Source organism: Equus quagga, chromosome 20, assembly GCF_021613505.1.
Source record: "Equus quagga isolate Etosha38 chromosome 20, UCLA_HA_Equagga_1.0, whole genome shotgun sequence".
In the NCBI taxonomy this organism is placed as follows: Eukaryota; Metazoa; Chordata; class Mammalia; order Perissodactyla; family Equidae; genus Equus; species Equus quagga.
Window position 1 is genome coordinate 5,799,269 of NC_060286.1, and position 10,316 is coordinate 5,809,584.

At 43.6% G+C, this 10,316-nt stretch overlaps 1 long non-coding RNA gene across 1 annotated transcript; it reads left to right on the forward strand.

Annotated features, from left to right (window-relative positions):
• The first annotated feature begins 518 nt into the window (after positions 1-518).
• On the forward strand, positions 519-9,702 carry LOC124230753 (uncharacterized). The gene is made up of 4 exons (XR_006886286.1): positions 519-968; positions 1,613-1,749; positions 6,335-6,490; positions 7,379-9,702. It is a non-coding gene; the product is annotated as an uncharacterized LOC124230753 (long non-coding RNA).
• The last annotated feature ends 614 nt before the right edge of the window (positions 9,703-10,316 follow it).

The following is a 10,316-nucleotide window of genomic DNA, read 5'->3' on the forward strand; positions in this document are numbered from 1 at the left end:
CCCCAGGGGTGAACCTGGCCCCTGGTCTGTTCGGTTCCTTGGTGCTGATGTCCCGCCTCTCGAGTGTGGTCTTTCTCTCCAAATGTGAGTGGGATTCCCTAGGAGAATATTCAAGGTCTGCCGTGGATCAAGCTTCTGCAAACAAATTCTCCCCCAAAAAACAAGCAACTGAGCCCACGTGCTGAGACTCAAGGCTGGACCATCTTTTATTTAATTGTGTATCTCTCAAATTAAGATACATGTCCTAAACAGCCAGCCAAGGACTTCCGCCATCTTCAGGGGAACTGAGACTGATGCTCGGCTCAGAGTCCTGAGAGAATGCATCAATGCCCACTTCACACAGAACGATCGCTGGAAATGTTGTACAGACTTAGGATGCCTGGAATATATAGGAAGCTGGGACCCACCGGAGGGAGCTGGTGAGGCAGCTTATTTCTGCTTCAAGAGGAGATCCCGTGAGTCACTCGTGACCATTCCCATGTCTAAAGGAGCCCTTCCAAGTTCTGTTGTTACAAAGCCAAGAGATTTTTACACCCGTGGTAAGCAAAATGCAGCAAACAAGACATAATAACGGCCTTCGGTGGTCTATCAGCCAGTTTCCCACCAGGAACGAGGACTTCCCTCCTGCGGACTGCGTCCTGACCCCAAATCTCACAGCAGATCTGTGATAAAGGTGAACTTCACTTAGCCCAGATCTGACAGACCGTGGGCTCTGCTGATCTCTACCTTTTGTTGAGCTCATTCTTAAAATACTACCTTCCTGCCTGGGCACCGTCTGAGGTGATGCATAATGCTGGAAGAGAGCTAGGGAAGAGGGGGTGAAGCAGTTAATGAAACCGACAGGTGCTGTCATGCCCGCTGAAAAGGCTCCAGACTGAGGATTAGTCGGGCTGGCCCAACAAGCTGGCTAATTGGCAAGACTGAGACATTTGGATCACTGCAGATCACCTTGCTGTGTAGACAAAAGGGTAAGGACTTCCATTTCTGGGAGCATTTTCATTTCTAGAAGCATTCTATGGTTGTGCACACAGACCCGGTGCCGACCACCTGTGGGTCAACACAGGTGACACCAGCATTTTTTAAAATTAAATTAAATTAAATTAAAAAGTCAACTATTTCTTATTTTGAGTTGTGTTACATGAGAGTGCTCACTTTGTGAAAAATTTTTAAGCTGTCCACTTAAAATTGTGTACATTTCCATATAATTCAACAAAAATTTTACTTGAAAGAAAAGGCAGAGGATTGTTCTAGATACGGAGTCAGCAAATTATGGTTGGCGGCCAAATCCTACCATGTACTGTTTTTCACAACCTGTGAGCTAAAAATAGTTTGTGTATTTTTAAACGGTTGAAAAGAACAAAAGAAAAATAATATTTTGTGACATGTGAAAATTATACAAATTCTAAATTTCAGTGTCTATAAAGTTTTATTGAAACAGCTAAATCCATCCTTTACATATTATCTATGGCTGTTTTTGTGCTATAACAACAAAATCTAGTAGTCGTGAAAGACAAGTATGACCTGTGAAGCCTAAAATATTTGCATCTATATTATTTTATTGTAATATATTATTTACATAATATATAAATATTTGTATTTATATCTGGTCCAGAGAATGCTTGCTGATGCCTGTTCCGGATTTAAGGAGACAAAGAACATAGGATAACCAAATATAATACATGATTCTTGATTAGACCTAGATCAGAAAAACATTGCTATAAAGGACATTTTGGAAACAATTTGGCAGATGTAAGTACGTTCTGTGTAATCAGATAATATTTTTATAACTATGTTAAATTTCCTAGTGTGACAACAGCACTGTGGTTATGTGGGAGAATGTCCTTGCTCTTAAGAGACACATACTGCTGCCACTTACTTGTAAAAGGTTGGGGGAGATGTCTGCAAAGAGCATACAAGTTTATCACAAACGTGATAAGATGTTCACAAGTGAATCCGGGTGAAGGATGTTGATCCTACTGTTTATCCTAGTGTTTTTCCTACTGTTCTTTCAACACTTCTGTAGATTTGAAAGTTCTCAGAACAAAAAGTTGGGGAAAATAATAAATACAAACCTAAAAACAACAAGAATTTAAAAAGAAGTCATCAGGGAGCCTATAAATGATGGATCGGCAGCCCAGGCTGGGGGTCAATAAGTTAATTCGATTGGTTTGAGGTTTGCACATAAACCTCTTCGGCAGCTATACGTTGACAGCTGTCCTCTGTCAGCCCACGGCTCTCATCCTTGTGGCTTTTCTGAATTCTCCTTTCTGTTTTTTCTGAGCCTACTCCAAACTGCAAGGGGTTTACCAAAGATTTACTTGTTATTCGATCTCCACATTCGAAGTAAAAATGATAGTCAGTGTTTATCCTGTCTTTCGAGAAACTAAAAAATTACCTCCCACGTAAATGTACTTTTTCCTTTTTCCTAGTGGGACATGGAAATCCATCGTTAACTGTTACTTTGCCTTTTAAGAACTATTTAATTCCTTGAAGATTTATTATCTCTTTAATCAGAGCAAACTCTTAACGCACCAGTAACGATCAGTAATGTACCAGTAATTATACACCATTTTCAACCCATATTTCATCTGTGTATTTTTACAGGAGTTTCTTTTCTAAATTATGCTTTTGTCTGTGGGCAGTAATTTTGAGGTTTAGGAACCAGCTGAGGTATAGATTATCTTGAAAGGTTGCATATGGATCTGCAAAGGCTTGGAAATTCCATGCAGAAGCACTTGCAGCCAGGGGCCTCGAAGCATTTGTGGCTCTGGAATGCAGTAAATCTAATTGTTACTCTTCAGGACCAGTCCCTTGGCTCCTGTCTCAGGTTGACTCATTGTAAGACAAAGTCTATTTTATCGCAATGCATTTTGTCTCAGATTGTCAGGCAGACACTGCAGATTGTGGGTTCTCAAGGAAAGGGAAACAGCAGTGGTTTTATTAACAGAGTCAATGGTCGCTTCAAAGCAAAATCGTGAATCAGAAACAAATTATTTTTTCCCACTGGCTGAGATTTAAAACAACTCCTTACAGAAAGAAACTAGATTTAATTCAATGTAAAATGCATCAACCAGTTTCTAAAAATAAAATTGGAAGCACTTTCGTTGTTACAACCTTCATTCCAGGAAAGTGAGTTATATGAGTGCCTCATATTGTTTTGTGGAACTTGGAGATTAAAATGACTTTTGGTAGACATCGTTCGGTTTCCTATTTGAATCAGTCCAGAACGAAGCTGAATAGAATTATAGGAAAAAAATGAATGACCGTTACTGGCAGTGAAACAACCAGGCATTGCCAATAACATTTTAAGCACATACATACACACTTACACTCTGTTCGAATTTTTTAGTGGTTCTGTCCACATACACTGAAGTTTCTACACCAGTGGTACCTCTCAGAGCTGATTCCCCATGATTCAAACTGTTTCATGGCATGATCCACTCCCAAGTTTGGAGGCAGCGGACAGTAGACAGCTCTTTGTGGCCCCATATCTCCAAGTTCTGTTCAAGGCCAGCAACAGGAAGCACTGTGCTCCAGTTCCAAGGTGATGGAGCTCCAATGGATACAAAATTTTTGGTGAGTCCTGCAAAAGGCTTTTGCAAAACAAAGTACAAAAGTTAAACAATCAGACATATGTAGCGGAAAGAATATTTTTTCTCTCTCCTTCTTGGTAATTTCTTTTTATTCTGCAATTCATCTATCGCTTGTACTGAACCTTAAGGCTGAGGTTTATTGCCCCAGTGAAGAGAGGATACTAGAATCCCAGGAGGAGCAAAAGAATGAAACGGGAGACTCAAAAGCCTATGCTGAATTTCAAAATACGGTCTTAAACCAATGGCAGAGCCAGGTTCAAAAGGAAGAGAAAGGTTTCCTGAGCTTCAGAAGGAAAAGCACATGAAGTGCTCAGAATACAGTGTTTATATGGTAAAGTCCAGCATCTGACTGCAAAAGTAGTTTTCCTGAAACACAGAGAGAAGATAACACTGAGGGAGGGAGAGACGTGGGAGCGTGAAAAGACTTCAAGGCAGTTAATGGTGTGGGTCATTGTGAAAGGGCCTCTCACACTGCTGGGTTCAAATCCCTAGGAGGGAAGGGGTAATGGAAACCCCCAGAAAGATGTGGGAAGACAAGACAGGAGGGGGGACTTGTACCCTGCATCCTGTCTGGAACGCTGGGAGGAAACGGCCTTCCAGGGCACCCCACGCAAACATGGAGGACGGGGCAGGTGCAGGAGAGACCACATCACACAGACACCGCCTTGAGTCTCCCTCTGCACCTGCAGTTCCTGACGGGGCCCGAGAGTGATCAGGGCACAGAAAACTAAAGTGCCAGATTGCAGAGGAGGGAGAGGGCCTCCCACAGTAGAGGCTGCAGGGTGGGCAGCCAGAGTTGGAGATGAGATGGAAAATGTTGCTGAGTTTCAGAAGCTCAGCAGCCACCAGCCAGAGTTGAGTCAGGAACCCGGTCAACAGGGGAGAAGGCTGAACTCAGCAGAGCAAGTGCCCTGAGGCGAGCCTGGTGCTAGAGGAGGCTTTGAGTTACATCAACAGTGGAGGCCAGCAGAGAAGTGATTGCATCCCAAAGCTTTCTCTGTCAGTGCCAATGATGCCTCTGACTGCTTCTAGGGAGCTGAGAAGGAGGAGGGAGAAGAGGCGAAACAGGAAATGACTATACACCTCCAAAGAGACTGAGTTGAAGCTAAACACAGTGTTCCCAGCCAGGGACAGCTTTGCCACTCCAGGGATATTCAAGAATGTCTGGAGGTGTCTTTTTACTTGGTACAACATGGGAAGGAAGGTGGCTCCTAGTATCTGTTTGGCATGAGCCAAGGATGCTGCCAAACATCCTGCAACGCACAGGACAGCCCTCCCAACAAAGAATCATCCTGTCCCAAATGTGAATAGTATTGAGGGTAAGAAGCCCTGAGTCAACGTGATTGAGTTACCACCATCAGCAGAAATGAACACATGAGAAATGTTAAAAAAAAAAGTTGTATTTTTGCACACCTGTTTTCCTATAACTGAATAAACACACACACTACAATACAAAGATGGAGATTTGAAGAAAATAGTGAGTGGAATATAAAATAGTAGGCATAGACTTGAAAAAGTTCAACATTTAAAGGTTAGGTAGGACAAACCAGTAAAGAAGACTTGGGGTGGGGCAGCAAGGTACAAGAGAAACCAAGAGAGTGTATAGTATCTCAGAAGCTGCGGGAAGAGCGGCTCCAGAAGGACAGAGCAGCCAATTGTGTACAACACTCTGAGACATCAAGGTCACTAGTAAAAAAAGTGTCAATTGAATTCAGCCTCCTGCCTGTTAGAGGATCCAGAGGACACGTGAGAGGATCAGCTTTAGGGAGAAGAGCATCCTCTCCCGCTGCTACAGGAGGGGAGAAGAGAATGCCAGGTACAGGTGGGTTTGTAAATTTCACTACAAATAAATTGTGAATTTCCTACATCAGAAGCAAACTAGTCTGCTGAAACTAAGAGGGCAAGAGAAGAGAAGCCAAAGTGTGTGGAAGCTTTGAAATGGTAATCATGGAGAGTGGGTGGGTCAGTCAATTAAAGAAACTTGGTAGGACGCATGGGCACTGTTGAGAGCCCAGTTGAGGCTGGTGATCATGAAATAGCAGTGATAATGATCAGCATGTGTTATGTGATATTTCCCCAGCACTTCTCAGCTGCCCAGTGCAATCACAGAGAAGACAGATGAGCTGGCATAGGGTTTTAGTAGAAGGAGTGATTCTTAACCAGGGTTTGTGTGGGAATCACATTGGAATTTTTTGAAAGCACTCACACATGCATAGACTATATATCCCAGCGTTCTGGCTCTGTAAACCTGAGGGCCGGTCTTGTTCGGAGGAAGTTCCTCAGTGATGTGCGGCCCCTAGTTAGCAACCACTCATCCATTTAGGTGCAACCAAAGCCCGACTGCCAAGGGGGTTAGCCAGGGAGGACTTGAACGATGGTCAGTAAATCTAAACCAGATTAAGGAAAGAAGTAAAGACACAGGGTCTCAGAGACAGGGGCAGCACAGAGATCTGTGGGCGGGAGATCCCAGTACAGTCAGATCACACATCCTACGCAGCAAGAGTGCTGAGAGCAGCTTTCAGATTAGCAGATTTAGGGTACATTTTCATTCTCACCATAAACTTTTACAGAGAAGAAAAAAATAACCTGGAATCTCTCATAAAGCTGTGTTTTCTTGTAAATGGTGGCCAGAAATGCTTGTCATTTCTTTGATACTAATTAAACATTGAAGTTTCCATAGACCAAGGATGTCAAATGATGCTGCCCACAGGGGTTATAGCATTTCCCCCCATTATTCTCAGGTGTCTTCCCACAGTGGATGAAGAAGAAAGAGATGAATGCACTTGAAGCATTGAAAGAGGAGGCCCATGATGAGAAGGGCTGTCCCTACACTGACCACTGGAGCTGCGTGGCCCTTCAATCATTTCATCATGAGCCAAGTTCCTGCCATCCAAACTGTAAGATAGAAACACTACATAAGAGGAAAAGTTGGGACTTTCGTACACAATTCATACTTTGCCATTTTCCTATAAAGTTACCTTTATAATTCTTCTAGAGTAAATAAAGTGATTGCTAAAAAAAAAGAACATTATTTTAGGATGGAGGGAGAAAGAAGACTTTGAATAATGAGGGCCTTAGGAAATGAATTTAGAAGAATTTTTATCTCTGGTCAGTAAATTATTTAGACAGATCATCTCTCTAAGACCAATGAATCTTTAAAATTGTCTGCTTCTAATTTCAAGAATATTGGCCAGGGGCCGGCCCAGTGGTGCAGCGGTTAAGTGAGCATGTTCCGCTTTGGTGGCCTGGGGTTTGCTGGTTCGGATCCCAGGTGCAGACGTGGGACCGATTGGCAAGCCATGCTGTGGTAGGCGTCCCACATATAAAGTAGAGGAAGATGGGCATGGATGTTAGCTCAGAGCCAGCCTTCCTCAGCAAAAAAGAGGAGGATTGGCAGCAGTTAGCTCAGGGCTAATCTTCCTCTAAAAAACAACAAAAAAATTAATATTGGCCATTATCACTGACATTCTCATCCCCCAGCAACCTTTCTGCCCAACTCTATCAACAAGGGAGATTACTCACTGGACAGGTTCAGTGTCTGACTCAGCTCCTCCAGGAGGGAACTGAGCTGGGCTTTGGCCCGGGCAGCTGAGCAAAGTCTGTAAAGAGCAGGAAACACTCTCCGAAAACTGGCCTCCTGGCCTAACCTAAGCGTGACTTTGCCTAACACGCTTTATGGGGTTCTCCAACACTGAAGGAGTGGCTCCTTCTTGTAGCATTCTTTCAAGGACAAGGTATTATTGAGTGGCTCATCAAACTTTGGTTTTCATTTTTTGTATTTCCAGGATTTGGTCCAAACTCATTGGAGTGGCAAAGAAGGCTCTTCATGATCCAGCTGCTGGCTCCACCTTCTGCCCCGCCTCCTATCACTTTCCTACCTCTTTCTCTGAAGCCTGACGCAAGCCACACCAAGTGACGGCATTTCTTGAGGATAAGATGCTCTTGTGACTGTGTCTTACACTTCTAGGAACAACCCCCCCTCCCCCAAACCTTCAGGTTGGGAGATGGATACCCCGATTCTCCGTCCATTTTTGCCATCAATCCTACAGGTGGCCTCAGTTTCTTCCTTTACAAAATAAGGGGATTAGAGACTTAGCAGTTGCCAAGTTGTGGCCCATGGGTCAAATACATACTTTGTATTTGACTGGCCCCACACAAACTTTGACAAGCATAGTGTTTGTGTGTTTGTGTGAGTCTATTCCACTCCCCAAGGCAGCTCAGGCCACCACTCTCTCTTCACCTATGCCCAGCAGCATACACACTTACATTAGTACGTGGCCTCTGGGTGCACATGAATTGGCCACCAAGAGGCCTGGTGATCTCTAAGGTTTCCTCCAGTTCTAATGACATGTGAAATAAATTAACTCCAAAAACACAGGCTCAAGCAGATGGTAAATGTGCAAGAAACACACAAAAGACCTCAGCCTCAGGTACCAGAGACCCTATCAAATAGTCCTGGATTGACACCAAGACCTTTACAAAACAGATTCCCTTGACTGATCCCATATGGCTAATGAATTTGCTTTCTTTTACCATGCGGCTTAGCAGGTATTATCACCACCGCTCCCGGGATGGTCTGTTTTCCACACAAAGCCAAACCGATTTCTTTACAGAGCACCTGTTCCTTTTGAAGCTGTAACCCAATGATCAGTAATCTTTATTTTTCTTCCTGAATAATAACTTATACGAGAGAAAAGGAAGACCCTAATATTTCTCATTTTAGCACTGACTAGCATCTGCAGGCTTCAGCTGCAGTGGAGGAAATCCGGAGCCATTTCTCCCCGCCAATAGCTTTTGACAGGATTGTTAACCACTGGCTTCCAGCCCACCCAGGGGAAGCGTGTTGTTCCGACTCTGTGGTATATGCTCACCTGCTCCCCACATCCATTTCCTTTGATTAGAGAGTATGACCTTTTCTTTGACCAAAGCCCATCTCATCTTAAGCTAGTTTGAATCTTTCTTACATGAAACTCATGCTGCTCAGGTGTGGTAAAAACAACTAAATCATCCAATTTTCCCCAAAGAGAAAAGGCTATGACACCTGCTAAAGGGCTGGATCAGATGGTCTCTTCAGACTCTTCTAGTCTGCTATTTTCTGATTCTGCTATTTTCTGATTATGCCAGAACTGTGGATACTCACAATATCTTATGAATAAAAATTACTGAAAAAGAAATGTGATTGGCCTACATTAAGAAATTCCTCTCCAAAAATGAAAACAACGAATCATTGAGGATGTATATGCAAAACACCAACTTCTGGACCTCAAAGAGGTCAAAGCAATGCAGAGCTGGAACATGCAGGGTGGCACCCAGAGATCTGAGGATTGTATTCAGCTGATGATACACAGCTACGGAGAGTCAGTCCTGGGATACTGGGAAGGATTTGTGACTGCAGAGCTGCGGACCAGAAATTTATTTGAAAACGGAGTAAAAACAGATGAGCTAGTATCTCAATAAATGCTTTCAATCCTCTGAGAAATAGCTAAGCTCTTTTAAAGGTTATAACCAAATATATGAACATTACTAACCTTGATCAGCCTTTTGGAATTGAGCACATACTATGACTGAAAACTCAGGGTGGCATCCATGCAACCAGAATTATCCCAGCTTTCAATTAACTGCATTCATTTGGAAATTATCTTTTACTTTCAAAACTCATTTGGCTATGCAGTGCCTAAACTAAAGCTTAGAGACTGTGAAAATTAATCAACAGAAATTTCATTTAAAATGGAGTGGAGAGGCCGGAAGAGAAAGTTCTCACGCACATGCCACTCAATGCGCACTACAGACCCCAACAGAAAGAGATGTACCTTGCGTCTTCAACAGGAAGTGATACCACTTTCTACCACAGCAGAAGGAAGGAAGAAATTCCTCCTTGTCCAGCAACAGCTCAGCCAATGAGAGACTGCCATAACTCAGCCAATGAAAAGCCGCTACACTTTGAACTCCCAGTCTGCTCCAATGGACTCTTTGTTTACAACAGCACCACCCCCCTCCCCGCACACACACACCCCCTCACCCCACCTCCCACCCCGCCAACTTCTTGAAGGAAGTTTCTCTCCTTTGTTTCTCCAGATTTGCTCGTGGTTGCACTTCTTTGCAGTTAATAAACCCATTCTACTGGTAAAATAACTATTTGTTTTAGGTAAACATTATTCGGTGGCACATACAGGCATCCAGACAAGAACCCCAACAACTCTGAGTTTGGAGGGCAAATAGGTGCGGTACCCACAGAGCCCACTGAGCCACTGCTTCCTCCTTGACTCTGGAGTTTGAAGTAAGTTTTCTCCTGGATCTTGAGCTCTGCTCTCTTTGCATCTTGAACCTCTCTGGGCCTCATTCCGGACCTGTGCTTTCTATTAAAGGCTTTTGCCATTTGTGCAAGTATTCGTTTGGCCTTTGGTCTGATTCCTCTTGGACAGGGGCTATTCCTACTGGAACTATGCCGTTCAGCCTTTGGCCTGACTTCTTTGGAATCGGGCTGTTCCTATTGGCACAGTGCTAGCCTTCGGTCCACTTCCTTTGGAGCTGGGCTGTTCCCACGGGCACTGTAGAGGCCTTTGGTTTGATTCCTCTTGGAACTGGCTATTCTGTTGCAACTGTGCTGGTATTTGGCCTATCGGCTATTTAGGAATTTTTCTTTTGCTGTAGAGAAAATGGGATCTCGGTCATCAAAATGTTTTAAAGGCAGATTGCTTCAGAGACCCCAGCTGGTTTTATGTT